This window comes from Syngnathus floridae, chromosome 12 (assembly GCF_059516105.1).
Source record: "Syngnathus floridae isolate MCC-2025c chromosome 12, RoL_Sflo_1.0, whole genome shotgun sequence".
Lineage (NCBI taxonomy): Eukaryota > Metazoa > Chordata > Actinopteri > Syngnathiformes > Syngnathidae > Syngnathus > Syngnathus floridae.
The window spans coordinates 14786282-14798860 of NC_142424.1; the positions used below are offsets into that span (position 1 = coordinate 14786282).

The following is a 12579-nucleotide window of genomic DNA, read 5'->3' on the forward strand; positions in this document are numbered from 1 at the left end:
TTCTGCTGAGAATCCAGCTAGTTTTGGGGGAGAGAGACGCCTGCATAGAGGGGCGGTGGATAGCTGTAAAAACACCAACATTAAAAAAGTAAAAGCTTTTTTATCCGATCAGGACGCATACACTTTACACAGACCAGCCAGAATAACTTTTCCTAGAAATAAAGTTTTTGTTCGAGGGCCTATGAGACAGTTCCAGGCAGATTTATGCGATTTGCAATCACTTGCGCGTTACAACGATGGCTATAAATATTTACTAACCGTAATCGATATATTTTCGAAACGCGCGTATGTACGCGTTTTGAAAGCAAAAACAGGTACCCACGTTAGCGAAGCATTTGAAGATATCCTAGCAGTTAGCGGTTCACCATTACGCCTTCAAACAGATAAAGGGACGGAGTTTTTTAACAAACATTTCCAGAAATTAATGAGAAAGCACAATATTACACATTTTTCCACCGTCTCAGACACTAAAGCCCAGACGGTCGAGAGATTCAACAAAACATTAAAATCCCGCATGTGGAGGTATTTCACAGCTAAGAACACACACAGATACGTGAATGTAATTCAGGATTTTATTGTCAGTTATAACGACAGTTTTCACAGCAGTATAAAAATGGCACCTAACGCTGTAAACGAGGAGAATAAGAATGTCGTTTTCACTAACCTCTACGCACGAAATCCTTTCCGACGGGAGAACAAGTTCCGGTTCGCACCGGGCGACACTGTGCGAATTTCCAAAATAAAAGGGAATTTTGAAAAAGGTTATTTACAAACTTACACGGATGAAATTTTCACAATAAGACAGCGTCTCCACCGCGTTCCTCCCGTCTATAAAATATCAGATTTGGATGGTATGCCTGTAGAAGGGAGTTTCTACGAGGCGGAATTACAAAAAGTGCAAATAAAAAAAAATAAAATTTTTCGCATACAGAAAATTCTTAAATCACGCACCGTGTCAGGTAAACGCGAGTCCCTCATCCACTGGGTGGGCTGGCCATCCAAATTCGACAGTTGGGTACCCACAAAGAGTATTAAAAACATCTGACGATCTCTAAAACGGCCATTCTGTGGAAATTACAAGATGGGTGACCACCAGAGAGAATTCTACGTCACATTAGCGTCAAACGCAAGTGTACATCTTTTTAGTGCAAACACGCTCACAGAATTTAAAACGGAGCTGGCTCAACATATTGATTTAAAAGGCTCGTGGGAGGTTGGCCTGTGCGAAATATCGTACGTCAACACAATACCAACCGTCCCTGAGAAAAAACGGAACTTTTATCTAAAACAACCTAAAAATCCGCTCCCTAGAGGTGATACATTCCAAGACGACTCAGAAACTCGACATATGCTCAAAACAAGGGGAGGTGTTTATCAAAATTATGACTCGTTAGCTTTGGACATTCAAACTCTATTAACTAAAGCGAGTTGCAAAAAGATTGACGTCCGATTTGATCAACATAAACAAAGATTCATGTTTTCGGGCGAAGAAGGATTGAGAATTATGTTCAAGAGCCCCCTGGCGTATATTGTCGGGATAAATCCCGAGAATTGGCTGTCACTTAAACCGGAAGGCGTCAACGCACAACATCCTGCCGATATAAGAGCCGGATCATATTTTATGTTCATCTACACAGACATCATCCACCATCAGACAGTTGGCGACGCGTACGCACCCATGCTTCGAACTCTACCGATAGAAGGGAATTACGGAGAAGTTGTGAACAGGACTTTTAATCCGGTTTACTATTTAGATGTGTGCAGGAGCCATATTGAAACCATTTCGGTTTACCTGCGATCAGACCAGAACAACCCGTTAGATTTCGAATACGGGAAGGTTATTCTCACTCTACATTTTAGATCGAAATAAAAAAAAAATTAACAGAACAACCCGTTAGATTTCGAATACGGGAAGGTTATTCTCACTCTGCATTTTAGATCGAAATAAAAAAAAAATGACGTCATCGTCAATGCACCCTGATTTGTACCGTTTTGTCGATTATTACGAAACACAAGTGGGGGGCTCTTTTCAAGCCGGTTTTGCGGGCGCACCGGTTCAGTACGGACGAGGTGTAGGATCTATTTTTGCAAAATTATTTCGTTTCGTGATGCCTTTGTTCAAAAACGGGTTTAACTTGGCGAAGCCACATCTCCAAGCCGCCGCTAAAAACATAGCAACGGATGTAGCGGGGCGCGTCATTCAAAGAATCCACCAGAAACAAGGCCCCGAGCAAGAAGGTTCCGGGCTTGCTGTATTGTCACGTGGGACGATCCACCCTGGGGGGCGGAGAAAGAGGACCGTTAAAAGGAAAAGACGCTCCACCGGTCTCAGACCAGTTGTCAGGAAAAAGCGGAGAAGACGCAAGACAGATATTTTCTCTTAAAAAATGGCCCTTCTACATTTCAAGAGCCACGAGGCGACTTTATCAAGTCTGGACCTTTTTAGCGCTCCCTTGACCCAATTCTCCATAGAAGATAGCTCATATGTCGAATTCCAGCCATTGTCAGCAATTGTGGATCAGGGGCCTATAGAGTTCTTTATCCCCGGGGACGGCTCAAAATATTTAGATTTATCTGACACTTTACTACATCTCCGTGCAAAGGTGACGCGTAGGGATGGGACAAATATTCCACCGCAGGAGCAAGTCGGCATCGTGAATTTCCCTATAAACACAATTTTTAGTCAATTAGATATTTCGTTGGGTGGGCGGTTAATCTCACAATCTAGTGCTACACACGCATACAGAGCCATCATCGAGCTGCTGTTAAATTTTTCAAAAGATTCTTTGGAGTCACAATTCACAGCAGGAATGTTCGCTATGGACACTAGGGGGCGTATGGACGCGATTTCGGTCGAAGAGGGCGTGGCTAACGCTGGTTTTGTGCGGCGCGCACAGCAGATTGCCGGCTCACGTGAATTCCATCTCACGGGGCCGCTTCATGGAGATATTTTCTTTTCCGAACGCCATCTATTGAATAATGTGGATCTACGTCTAAAGTTAACTAGAGCTTCTGATGATTTCTGTCTCATGAGCGCTCCAGACAGTGATTCGTGTCTCAAAATACTAGGAGCATCGTTATTTGTGAAAAAAGTATCAATTTCACCGGCTGTGGCGATAGGTCACGCCGCCGCTTTACAGAAAGGTAACGCCCTTTATCCGTTGACCAGAATCAATATGAAGACCTTCAGTATACCACAAAACTCACGAATTTGTCATCAGGATAATCTATTCCTCGGCCACATCCCCAAGCAAATTGTAATAGCTCTCGTAAACCACAACAGTTTCATGGGTCGGAGAGATTTAAACCCGTTTAATTTTTTGCATTATAACATAGAGTATTTAGCTCTCAGCCACGAAGGTCGACAAATACCTGCCAAAGCTTTTCAGCCCAATTTCGAAGCTGGGATATGTACACGTGAATTTCATAATTTATACACAGCAACAGGACGTTTTCTGAAAGACCTACCTCTTTGTATCGATCAACAGGATTTTAGTCAAGGCTACTCACTTTTTGTTTTCAATTTAAGTCAGGTAGATGATTCCGGGGCTTTGTCACCTGTGAATAACGGGGTCCTGAGACTCGATTTGCGCTTCAGAACCCCATTACCACATACCGCGACCCTTGTCGTATATGCTGCATACGATTCGCTTATCGAAATTAATGCTAAGAGGGAAGTATTGATGGACTATTATTAACACTATGAACGGTCGTGAACTGGACATGATTATGACCCGGATGCAGAGAGCATTATTCGGGGGTGTTTTCGCATCGGATGAGTTAGCTGACGTCAGAGACCCGCCTCCAAAATATTACATCGTCAACACGCATCCAAGACATTTACCCGGTGAGCACTGGCTCGCTTTGACTTTAGAATCGGACGGTTCGGCCACATTCTTTGATCCTTTTGGTCTGCCACCGGACAGCCCGTACTACCCGTCGAGTATATACAGATTTCTGAAGAAGCATTCTAAACGGGTCGACTATCAGAACGGGCAGTTGCAACACGAGCTCACAGACACCTGCGGTCAACATTGCGTGTATTATCTAAGTCAACGTGGGCGGGGCCTCACCTATCGCGAAGTGTTGACTCATTACAATTCGGATCCTCTCCATAACGACGCCATGGTTAGTGAGTTTGTCAAAAAATGTCGAAGGCCAGACCGGATGTGCGGCGGGCAAACATCATGTTCATTGCATAAATTTAAAAAATGTCATTGTCTGAAACCGTGTTAATGTTTTATAAAAATCTCTTTTATTCAATAAACATTGTTAAAGAGAGTTACAGAGTCATGTGTTTTTTTTTTCACTAACAACAATAGAGTATCATCTAATAACTAACCCATTTTACTATCGGCGACGTTCTTTTTCTTTTTCTCTTACTCATCACGTTTACATCTTCTGCAAAAGAAACATCCGCATCTTCACCTGTAGCGTATTTCAAACGTTTAAAATCTGCGCGAGCCAAGGGGTTGGAGATACTTGTTTCCGGCAGGTTTAATCGGGCTAGCGTCCGGAGAAATTCACTCCATCCTATCGGTTTCTCGTTGATTTTTTTCCCACTCGCACACAAATGTCTCAACAGATCGCTCATATGGGAGCCTTTGATAGTTTTCCCTCTAAAAATAAATTCACTTAACGGTGTCCAGCTTACATCTTCTGCCGACAGTCTTTTCAGCACATAGTTGGCGTTACGCCGAAAACGTGGACCTATGGCGTCCAAGATATCCTCATAGCGTCTACCTGTCACCTCGATCGTGGTCTCATCTCCGGTCTTTCTTTCTCCCTCCTCATTGGCTTCGTTGCGAATCGTAATAGGAATTTGCTCGGAGTCTTTTTGTTTGACCAGCCCCATGTAACGCTGCATTAAGGTCTGATAAATTTTGATCTTTTCATATTGATTTAAATTTTTATTATCCAAAACCTGTTTCATCTCTTCATCCAAAGAATGCTCTGCTGTATCACGGATGGTCGGAGCGGGTCGATTCAGCCTCTCGAACTGATAAGGTGAAATCAGGAACATTTTCTGAGCCGTTTTCAAACTCATTTTTTATGATTTGCTCATAAAGCCGCTAATGACACTCCCGAGAACAGGTGCGAAAGCGGCCAGCAACGGTAATATAAAACCACCTTTCTGAACTAACACAGCTCTTTTCTTCTTCAAAGTATTTTTCTTATCAGCCAAAAAGCGGATATTTTTCTTTTGCTTTTTAAGTCTCTTGTAAAGTTTTGATTTTAAGGGTACATGTCCTTTAAGAAGATTTAGAGCAATCTCACATAACGCTTTCACCAGACTACTAGGGCCTCTGAGTAGCAAATGCTTACGTTTGGCCGGTTTGGATGTAAACAGAGATTTGAGTAACGGTGCGTTTGTTTTTAAAAGCCTCGTCATCGTTTTATTGTTTGGGTATATAAACGACAGGCCACTGGTTATGTAGTACACCTGTACGTAGTCTATATTGTTCTGGGCATGAAGGTGTCAAATCTACCAGTAAATACCCATGCGGCTCTCTTGTAGCATCTTCAAAGCATTCCAGGAAAAACTTCCGGTTGCCGGGAGAAATTTGATTCGCCAGGACACTCACCTGCTGTTTATCACGGGGGTTTTTGAACAAAATCAAATAATTACTGTTTAAACTAATAGTACGGCTAAATTTGCCCTGATGGAATACATTCTGCGTTAGCATTATAACGCTTAAATTTTTATGATGTCTATATTGGGTGAATATTCGGACCACTTCGGGGTTATCCGAAGCTTGGAAGATGATGTCATCCAGAATCAGTAGATGGTGCTGGTGTGGCGGGAACAGCTTCTCGTCATCAAAAGATTCAGGCAGCCCCTTGATAAAAACAATGTCTTTATTCAGGTTTTTGAGTTCATCGTACATTGGTTGATATGCTGTATAAACCCAGACAATATTATCAGGTTTTTTTCTTAGAACATGTTCAGGATTTTGCAATACATTTTTTACAAAGAAAGTCTTCCCACACCCTGAAGGCCCTGCGACTAAAGATGAGAAAGGAAGTTCTAATCTGGGGTCGAATTCAATCTGATTAAAAGCCATTTCCACACACGTAGACACACGTATGGATAGATAGAAATATCAGTAGCCAAACGGTTCAGTGGTGCCTCGCTCTAGCAGCCTTCTTTTATCGTACACCACACGAAGCCGCTTGGAAAATGACATGTTTCTGAGATGAAACCCTCTCTTATCGCGAACGATGTTATGTTGGGGGGCGTATAGCACATCTGAGTTTCCACATGCTGTATCTATGTACCCTTGAACCAAATTGAGCATGCTATCGAGATTGATGCTGCGAGCGCTTTCGTGACTTTGTGTGATACCCTTCACCTTCATGACCGTCTGAGATGATCCTCGTGTTTTGTAAGCGTATGTTTTGGGACCGGCTGAGACGAATTCTAAAATGCTGTCGTTCGAAAGCTCATCTGTCAAATCACCCAGATAATCACCTAGAGGGAGAACACTTTCACCTGGCTTCACAGTGTACACAAGGCTGTCTGTATCGGTGTAAAGGACACGCCTCTGTAAAATTTCTAAATAGCTGTACATTTTTAAGCGTGCATAGGCTGTTGTGAAACACGCTGCAGCCACGTTTGATGTTTTTGAGGCGGGGATCTCATTGTTTGTGTTGATACAATACTGCACAATTGAGAGCTTCTCATTGATAAAATGGAAGAATTTCACATTGTACAGACCTGAAAACAGAAGCTCAAAAAAATCCTCTGATTTTGTCACAATTTTTGTGTTTACCATGTTGTCACGTTGCGCTAGTTTTCCCCACAGATTGTTAAGACAGAGTTTTGACACTTGTCTTTTGCCAGGGTTTACAGCAATTTTGGAAGGATCGAGTTGGATACCTTGATGAACGGCATACTCTTCTATGTATCTTTCTCTATCAGCCTGGTTGACCACGTGAGCTGGATAACCTGAAGATTCTTGTTTACCTTTTAGAAATGTTCGCATGTAATCACGGAAAATTGTGTCGCTCGTTCTTGTGTAATGCCACACTTCTGTAATTTCCGCAACCGTGTACCCGAGATCTAGTGCCTTAACAAATTCAGGGGTTGTCCAAACACCTGTCAACGATCTTTGCTCATCACTATGTGTACACGCCGTCTGCTGGTTGTTACACTCGGCGCATGTACGACACAGTGTGAAGACGAGTTTACCTTTAGCTGTTTTGAACGGTAGGACGGGAAAATATAAACCACGGGGTGGGTTGACTGTGGCGCTGATGAAACCAAAATACGACCTAGGGTCTTTAAAATCACCGTGGATAATCGTTGGATGATCGATTGGGTAGGTGGCTGTACTGTTGATGAAAGGATACAATGATGTCACATCAACATACAACACACGCTCGTCTGGCTCTGCCGTGTATTTTAAAACGAATGCGTTTGTTCGGCCCCCAAAAAGAGCCTGCCTCGGTTTGAGCGGTGTAGGAAATTTGGATTTTTTAAGGAATTCCTTCACCTCTATGTCCATCTTTTTCATTTGCAACCATTCATGCTCCCACATAATTACAAGGTACACATCCTGTCTAAGCTGTAGATCCTGAATTTTCTTTTGTGTTTTATCAAACCTCTCCTGAAAAGGGCGTTTGGTTGTCGGGCATATTTTAGAGAGGTCGAAGCATTCTGCGCAGCCGTGGTGATAACAACCGAAATACTCAAACACTATTTTTACGCCCCCGATTTCACAATAACCATCTACAAAGTAGTTGTCTATCCTAACTTCCCCACCGTTCAATGCATGTCTAATTTGGATATTTTGACTGTGCATGATCCATTGCATGTACTGAATAGAATCGTGTGAGAAAGCTTTGTACTGACGCATATAGTTGTCTGATGGTGTAATGGCTAGTGTTTGAGGGGTCAGAAAATTAGCTCTGAAAACATTCATGCACGCCGACGCAATTGTTACTGCATTGAATGGATCTGTTCCGGTGGCCTCAAAAAACTCACTCCTGAATTTTTCACACCCTTGCATTAACAGATCAACATCATTCTCGCAGTAGGCTATTGCCTGTTTAGCAAAATCAAACACATTGCTAGCTTCTTTGGCATACCACTCGTCAAACTTTGATCGTTGGGAGGGTGACATTCGCTCGGTGCCGTAGTACATGGGGTCAGGGTGACACCCGACGTAGTTTAGATGCTCTAAAGAGCTGAATTTGTGTGGGAAGTACCCCTTTGATTTGTCTTCAAACCCCAGGGCCTTAGGCATTGCGCTTAGAGGCATCGTCAAGAATGAGAGAGAGTCTATGAATCGTGATTTTGTGTCTAAATCGACAAATGATAGAACTTTACTCCCTTGCATCAGAATGTCGAGTTTGAGACCTAATTCGAGCATTCTCCTTATCAGTATGTATGAATCAAAACCTCTCGCATTATGTGCAACAAACGTAGTTTGTTTAAACCGTGGCATTCGGAAAAATCTGAGAAATTCATCAACACAATCTGTGCCATACCAATGCTTCGTCAGTCTATTCGATCTGCAGCAGATGAGAAAAGGTTTGTGTAAACCGTTTGTGTCTACATAAGTTTCGAAATCGTAGTAGACTACATTTTTGCACGGTGGTTGAGGTTTGATGGGCTGAATGTAGCACATGTGGGGGTTCAATAAGGCGTCATCTTGATTTATGATCTCATCACACACTGCGCATTTTTTAACGGGGCAGCGATGTTTAGCACCGGTACCATCAGCTTTCACATAATACCGGAGACCACATTCCAAGCATTTTTTGTATGAAGCGCAGTTGCTCGCACGATTCATTGATCGGGACTCTTTATGTTTGATAAGGCATTCCTCATTACGACAAGATTTGTTACAGTCGGGGCAGATGATAGGTTTAAACCGTCGCTGTTTACAGCATGGATCAAGACAAACGCCACAGTGTCCTGCACAATGGTGCTGTTCCCAATTGGCATGCCCTTTGTAACAATACCTGCAGAAGAATGCGTGGCCCACAAAGGCCTCAATAGCTTTCACGCCGTAATAGTGGCCCTCGAGGTTTAAGACAAATAGAGTGTCGTTATCTGTTTTGGGGTAACGCGTGTCGAAAAAGGTCATGGGGCGGCAGTCCTCTTTTCGATACATTACAGTTATTTTCCGTTTGAGGACTTTCTCAAATTTATGGACATCGCCCAGACTCACAGGTGTTTGACAATCCAATCCTACGCTCTCCTGTAAGAGCCGTGCGTGTCTCGTGGCTTGTTTTGTTGTCAGCGTGTCATTTAGCAGATAGGTTAGCGAGAGAGCGAAACACAAATTATTGTCTTTATTACGAGGTATGTGTAGGTGTCGTTTTTTCAACCTCAAAATCTCTCTGTTGGTAGTGTTCAGCAGCCTTCGACGCACTCCACCACCACCACGCAATGGAGTGACTATTTGTACAATGAGCTCTAAGCTCTCATCAGCCAGAAGCTCTGTATTTGATTGGGCTAAACGTTCAAGCAGGTTTGATACATTATCTCTGATAGAGTTTATATCAGTAGTTTGCGGGCAGATGTGAGCTCTATCGTTACCAGCCGCGAGCTCTATCTGAATTACATCACCTGTTTGCGCCCTGCTAGCTACCTCTTGCAAGACATCATCTATTCTGTCTTCAATCTGGAGGTAGAAGGTTGCAAAATCATTAATGTTCTGTTGCGATGGTATATTTAGCCGTCGTCTCACCTCTACATTGTTGAAATGCGGCCTGTTGATTACAACCGAACCGCCGCGTTGGTCAGCTAATACAGAACCGTTGTTAGATTGTTGGGGCGTGTGTTGAAACGGTGATGTGTTGTCATCAATAACGTCTATTTCATGATCAGTTATAACAGCACAGTTGTTAGGCTGAAATATCGGCCGAACGGCGTCAATAGCAGCCGGTGGTGATGAATCGCGAGAGTTAGTGGTCAACGGGTCAACCAGAGGCTGTGTATTTAGATTTTGGATGATGTTTAGCAACTGGATAGGAATGTCAGGACTGATACGCCCGTCGCTGTCATTAGCATGGTTGTTTAATTCTGCTATCATGTTTAGCAATTGTGACGGGATTTGTGTAGGACTCTGTCCACCTTCATTCGGGCTTCGGTTGTTCAATTCATCTATGACAGTCTGTAAATGAGTGAGAATAACAGGACTGTCTGGTCTCTCCCCCTCTGACAAAGCAACGGTCACATTGTTGAGCAAATCTGTTATTTGACTCGTACACACATTGTTAACGTTTGATAAATCTAGCTGTGGTGTGTCACTTCTTTGGCTTCCCCCGTTAAATGATGGCAAATCTATTTCAGAAATGTTTGCTAAGAAATCCGACTCCGTCGACGTAAGGTTTGAATGATCCATTATATTTTCTTTTACAAAACACAGCAGAAACAACACAAACCTATTTTGATTCGGCTAAATCTGTAAGAGCACGTATAATCTTAAAGCACTCTTGTAACCGTCTTTTGTAGATACAGTTACCCCGACACCTTAGAGGCCCCCTGCTGTTTGAGTGGTGGATGTTGTAGAAGGGGTGCCCCCTCCTCTTCCTCCTCCTCTTCCTCTCTCTCTGTGGCTCGGTGTCACGATGTTCACCTGTAAGTTAATCCTTTATAATACCGAAAATAGCAAGTATGATAACACATAAAGATAGAAAAAATATAAGGAATACCTCCAACTTTGTTTGTCGACTCTTGATGATGATGGTTTAAAGCTTCGTAAGTAGATAGAGCCTCAAGTAGTTCAGAATCCGTCGCTGCCTCCTGTCGGTTGGTGTGGGGTGCAGTCGGATTGGTTTCAACAGTAACACGTGACTCTGATACAGCTGGTCGCTCTGACTCTGTCGTTTCCACTGCTCCAATATGGCGGTCGAAAGCAGCTTGTGTCGGCCGAACGCTTTTTCTAGTGGCCGCGGCCACGAGATCTGATACAGACATAAAAAATAAAATCAGTAACTAATACCCTCTATAAGAACTATCTTAGATGCGCTATTGACTCACCGTAGTCTGATTGTGTTAGGTAAACGTCGCTAAAATCGTCGTCAAAAGATGCGTGGACATCGGCAAAAACGATGTTGTCTGCAAATATTATATAAACAATACAGCTTGTTTTATAAAAATAACTTATTATTATTATTTATTATTATTATTTGTTATTATTATTGTCATTATTGTGAGAAATGTAGTAAAATGACTTACCTTTAACCATTCTCGAAAACAACTTTTTGACACGCTTCGATTCTGTTCGTCAGAGTGATGGCTTCCCTTGTCTTGTCTTCTCCAAAATGATGCTCATCCGCACCAAACTTTTAAATTCGGCGGGGATAAGACCACGCCTATGAGCTCACGTGTCGCGGTAAATCGGATAACTTTGGTCGTATGTTGATGACGCATCAAAGAGGTCTTTCTCATATCCTTGGCCCCAGTAATACCGACTCCGCTATTGTTTGTCAAATTACATTAGAGATAACTTGTGACTTGTAACAGTGTGATTTTCTCAACAAAAGCCCTTTGATCCTCTAAACCAATGTTTACCAAATTACATGCGTCTCTCGCTTTTCAGATAACTTTGGCTGAGCTATTGATTCTCAAATTATATGCGACTCTCTTCCAGCCAACTTTGACACCTATAATGTTGCCTCCTGTCACAAACCCCCCCACCCTATCACAAACACCCCCCTCCCCTTCGCCTTCTCAACAAAAAGGCTCCCCTTCAGTCTCACACGTACGGGCCAGATGCAAAGGTAGCTCAGAGGGCTGTTAGCAAAGCTAGCACAGGTGCTCCACCTGTCTTGATTCATAAAAATACATGCCCATACATATCCACATCTTAAAAATGGCGCCAGCAAACCAAAATGGCGACAGTCAAAGATGGCGCCGTCACGACTGGCGCCATCTTGATGCCACCAACCCGCTAATGAATTTATGACCCCCAATAAAATACGTCATAAATCAACATCAATAGATCATAAAATTTTATGACTTCCTAACTCATTTGCATATGAATAGACATCAAAGCCTGCTGCCTTCTATTACTCTCTCTCGCGCACACCACCCGGTTCCACCAGGAGGCCGTGCACACGCGCCAAATGGCCGAAATAAGCTCCCGCCGAGCGGATCGGCTGTTTATAAGCACCGCGGAGGAGATCGCGGAGCCTCATTGCACTTCCAGCGGCAAGCATACTCGCGCACGCCGCCCGGAACAACCGGGAGGGCGTGCGCATGCGCTAAGTGGCCGAAATAAGATCCCGCCTAGCGGATCGGCTGTTTATAAGCACCGCGGAGGAGATCGCAGAGCCGCATTGCACTTCCAGCGGCCAGCACACTCACGCACACCGCCCGGCTCCACCAGGAGGCCGTGCGCACGCGCCGTGGCCGAAATAAGCTCCCGCCTAGCGAATCGGCTGTTTATGAGCTCCGCGGAGGAGACTGCAGAGCCTCATTGCACTTCCAGCGGCCAGCACACTCGCGCACACCACCCGGTTCCACCGGGAGGCCGTGCACACGCGCCAAGTGGCCGAAATAAGCTCCCTTCTAGCGAATCGGCTGTTTATGAGCTCCGCAGAGGAGACTGCAGAGCCTCA

General features: G+C 43.7%; 1 long non-coding RNA gene across 1 annotated transcript; it reads right to left on the bottom strand.

Moving 5' to 3' along the window:
• Positions 1-5840: 5840 nt before the first annotated feature.
• LOC148390173 (uncharacterized) lies at positions 5841-11615 on the bottom strand. Its single transcript, XR_015861879.1, has 4 exons — positions 11195-11615; positions 10997-11074; positions 10669-10920; positions 5841-10592 (listed from the first exon to the last, which is right to left on the bottom strand). It is a non-coding gene; the product is annotated as an uncharacterized LOC148390173 (long non-coding RNA).
• Positions 11616-12579: the final 964 nt, after the last annotated feature.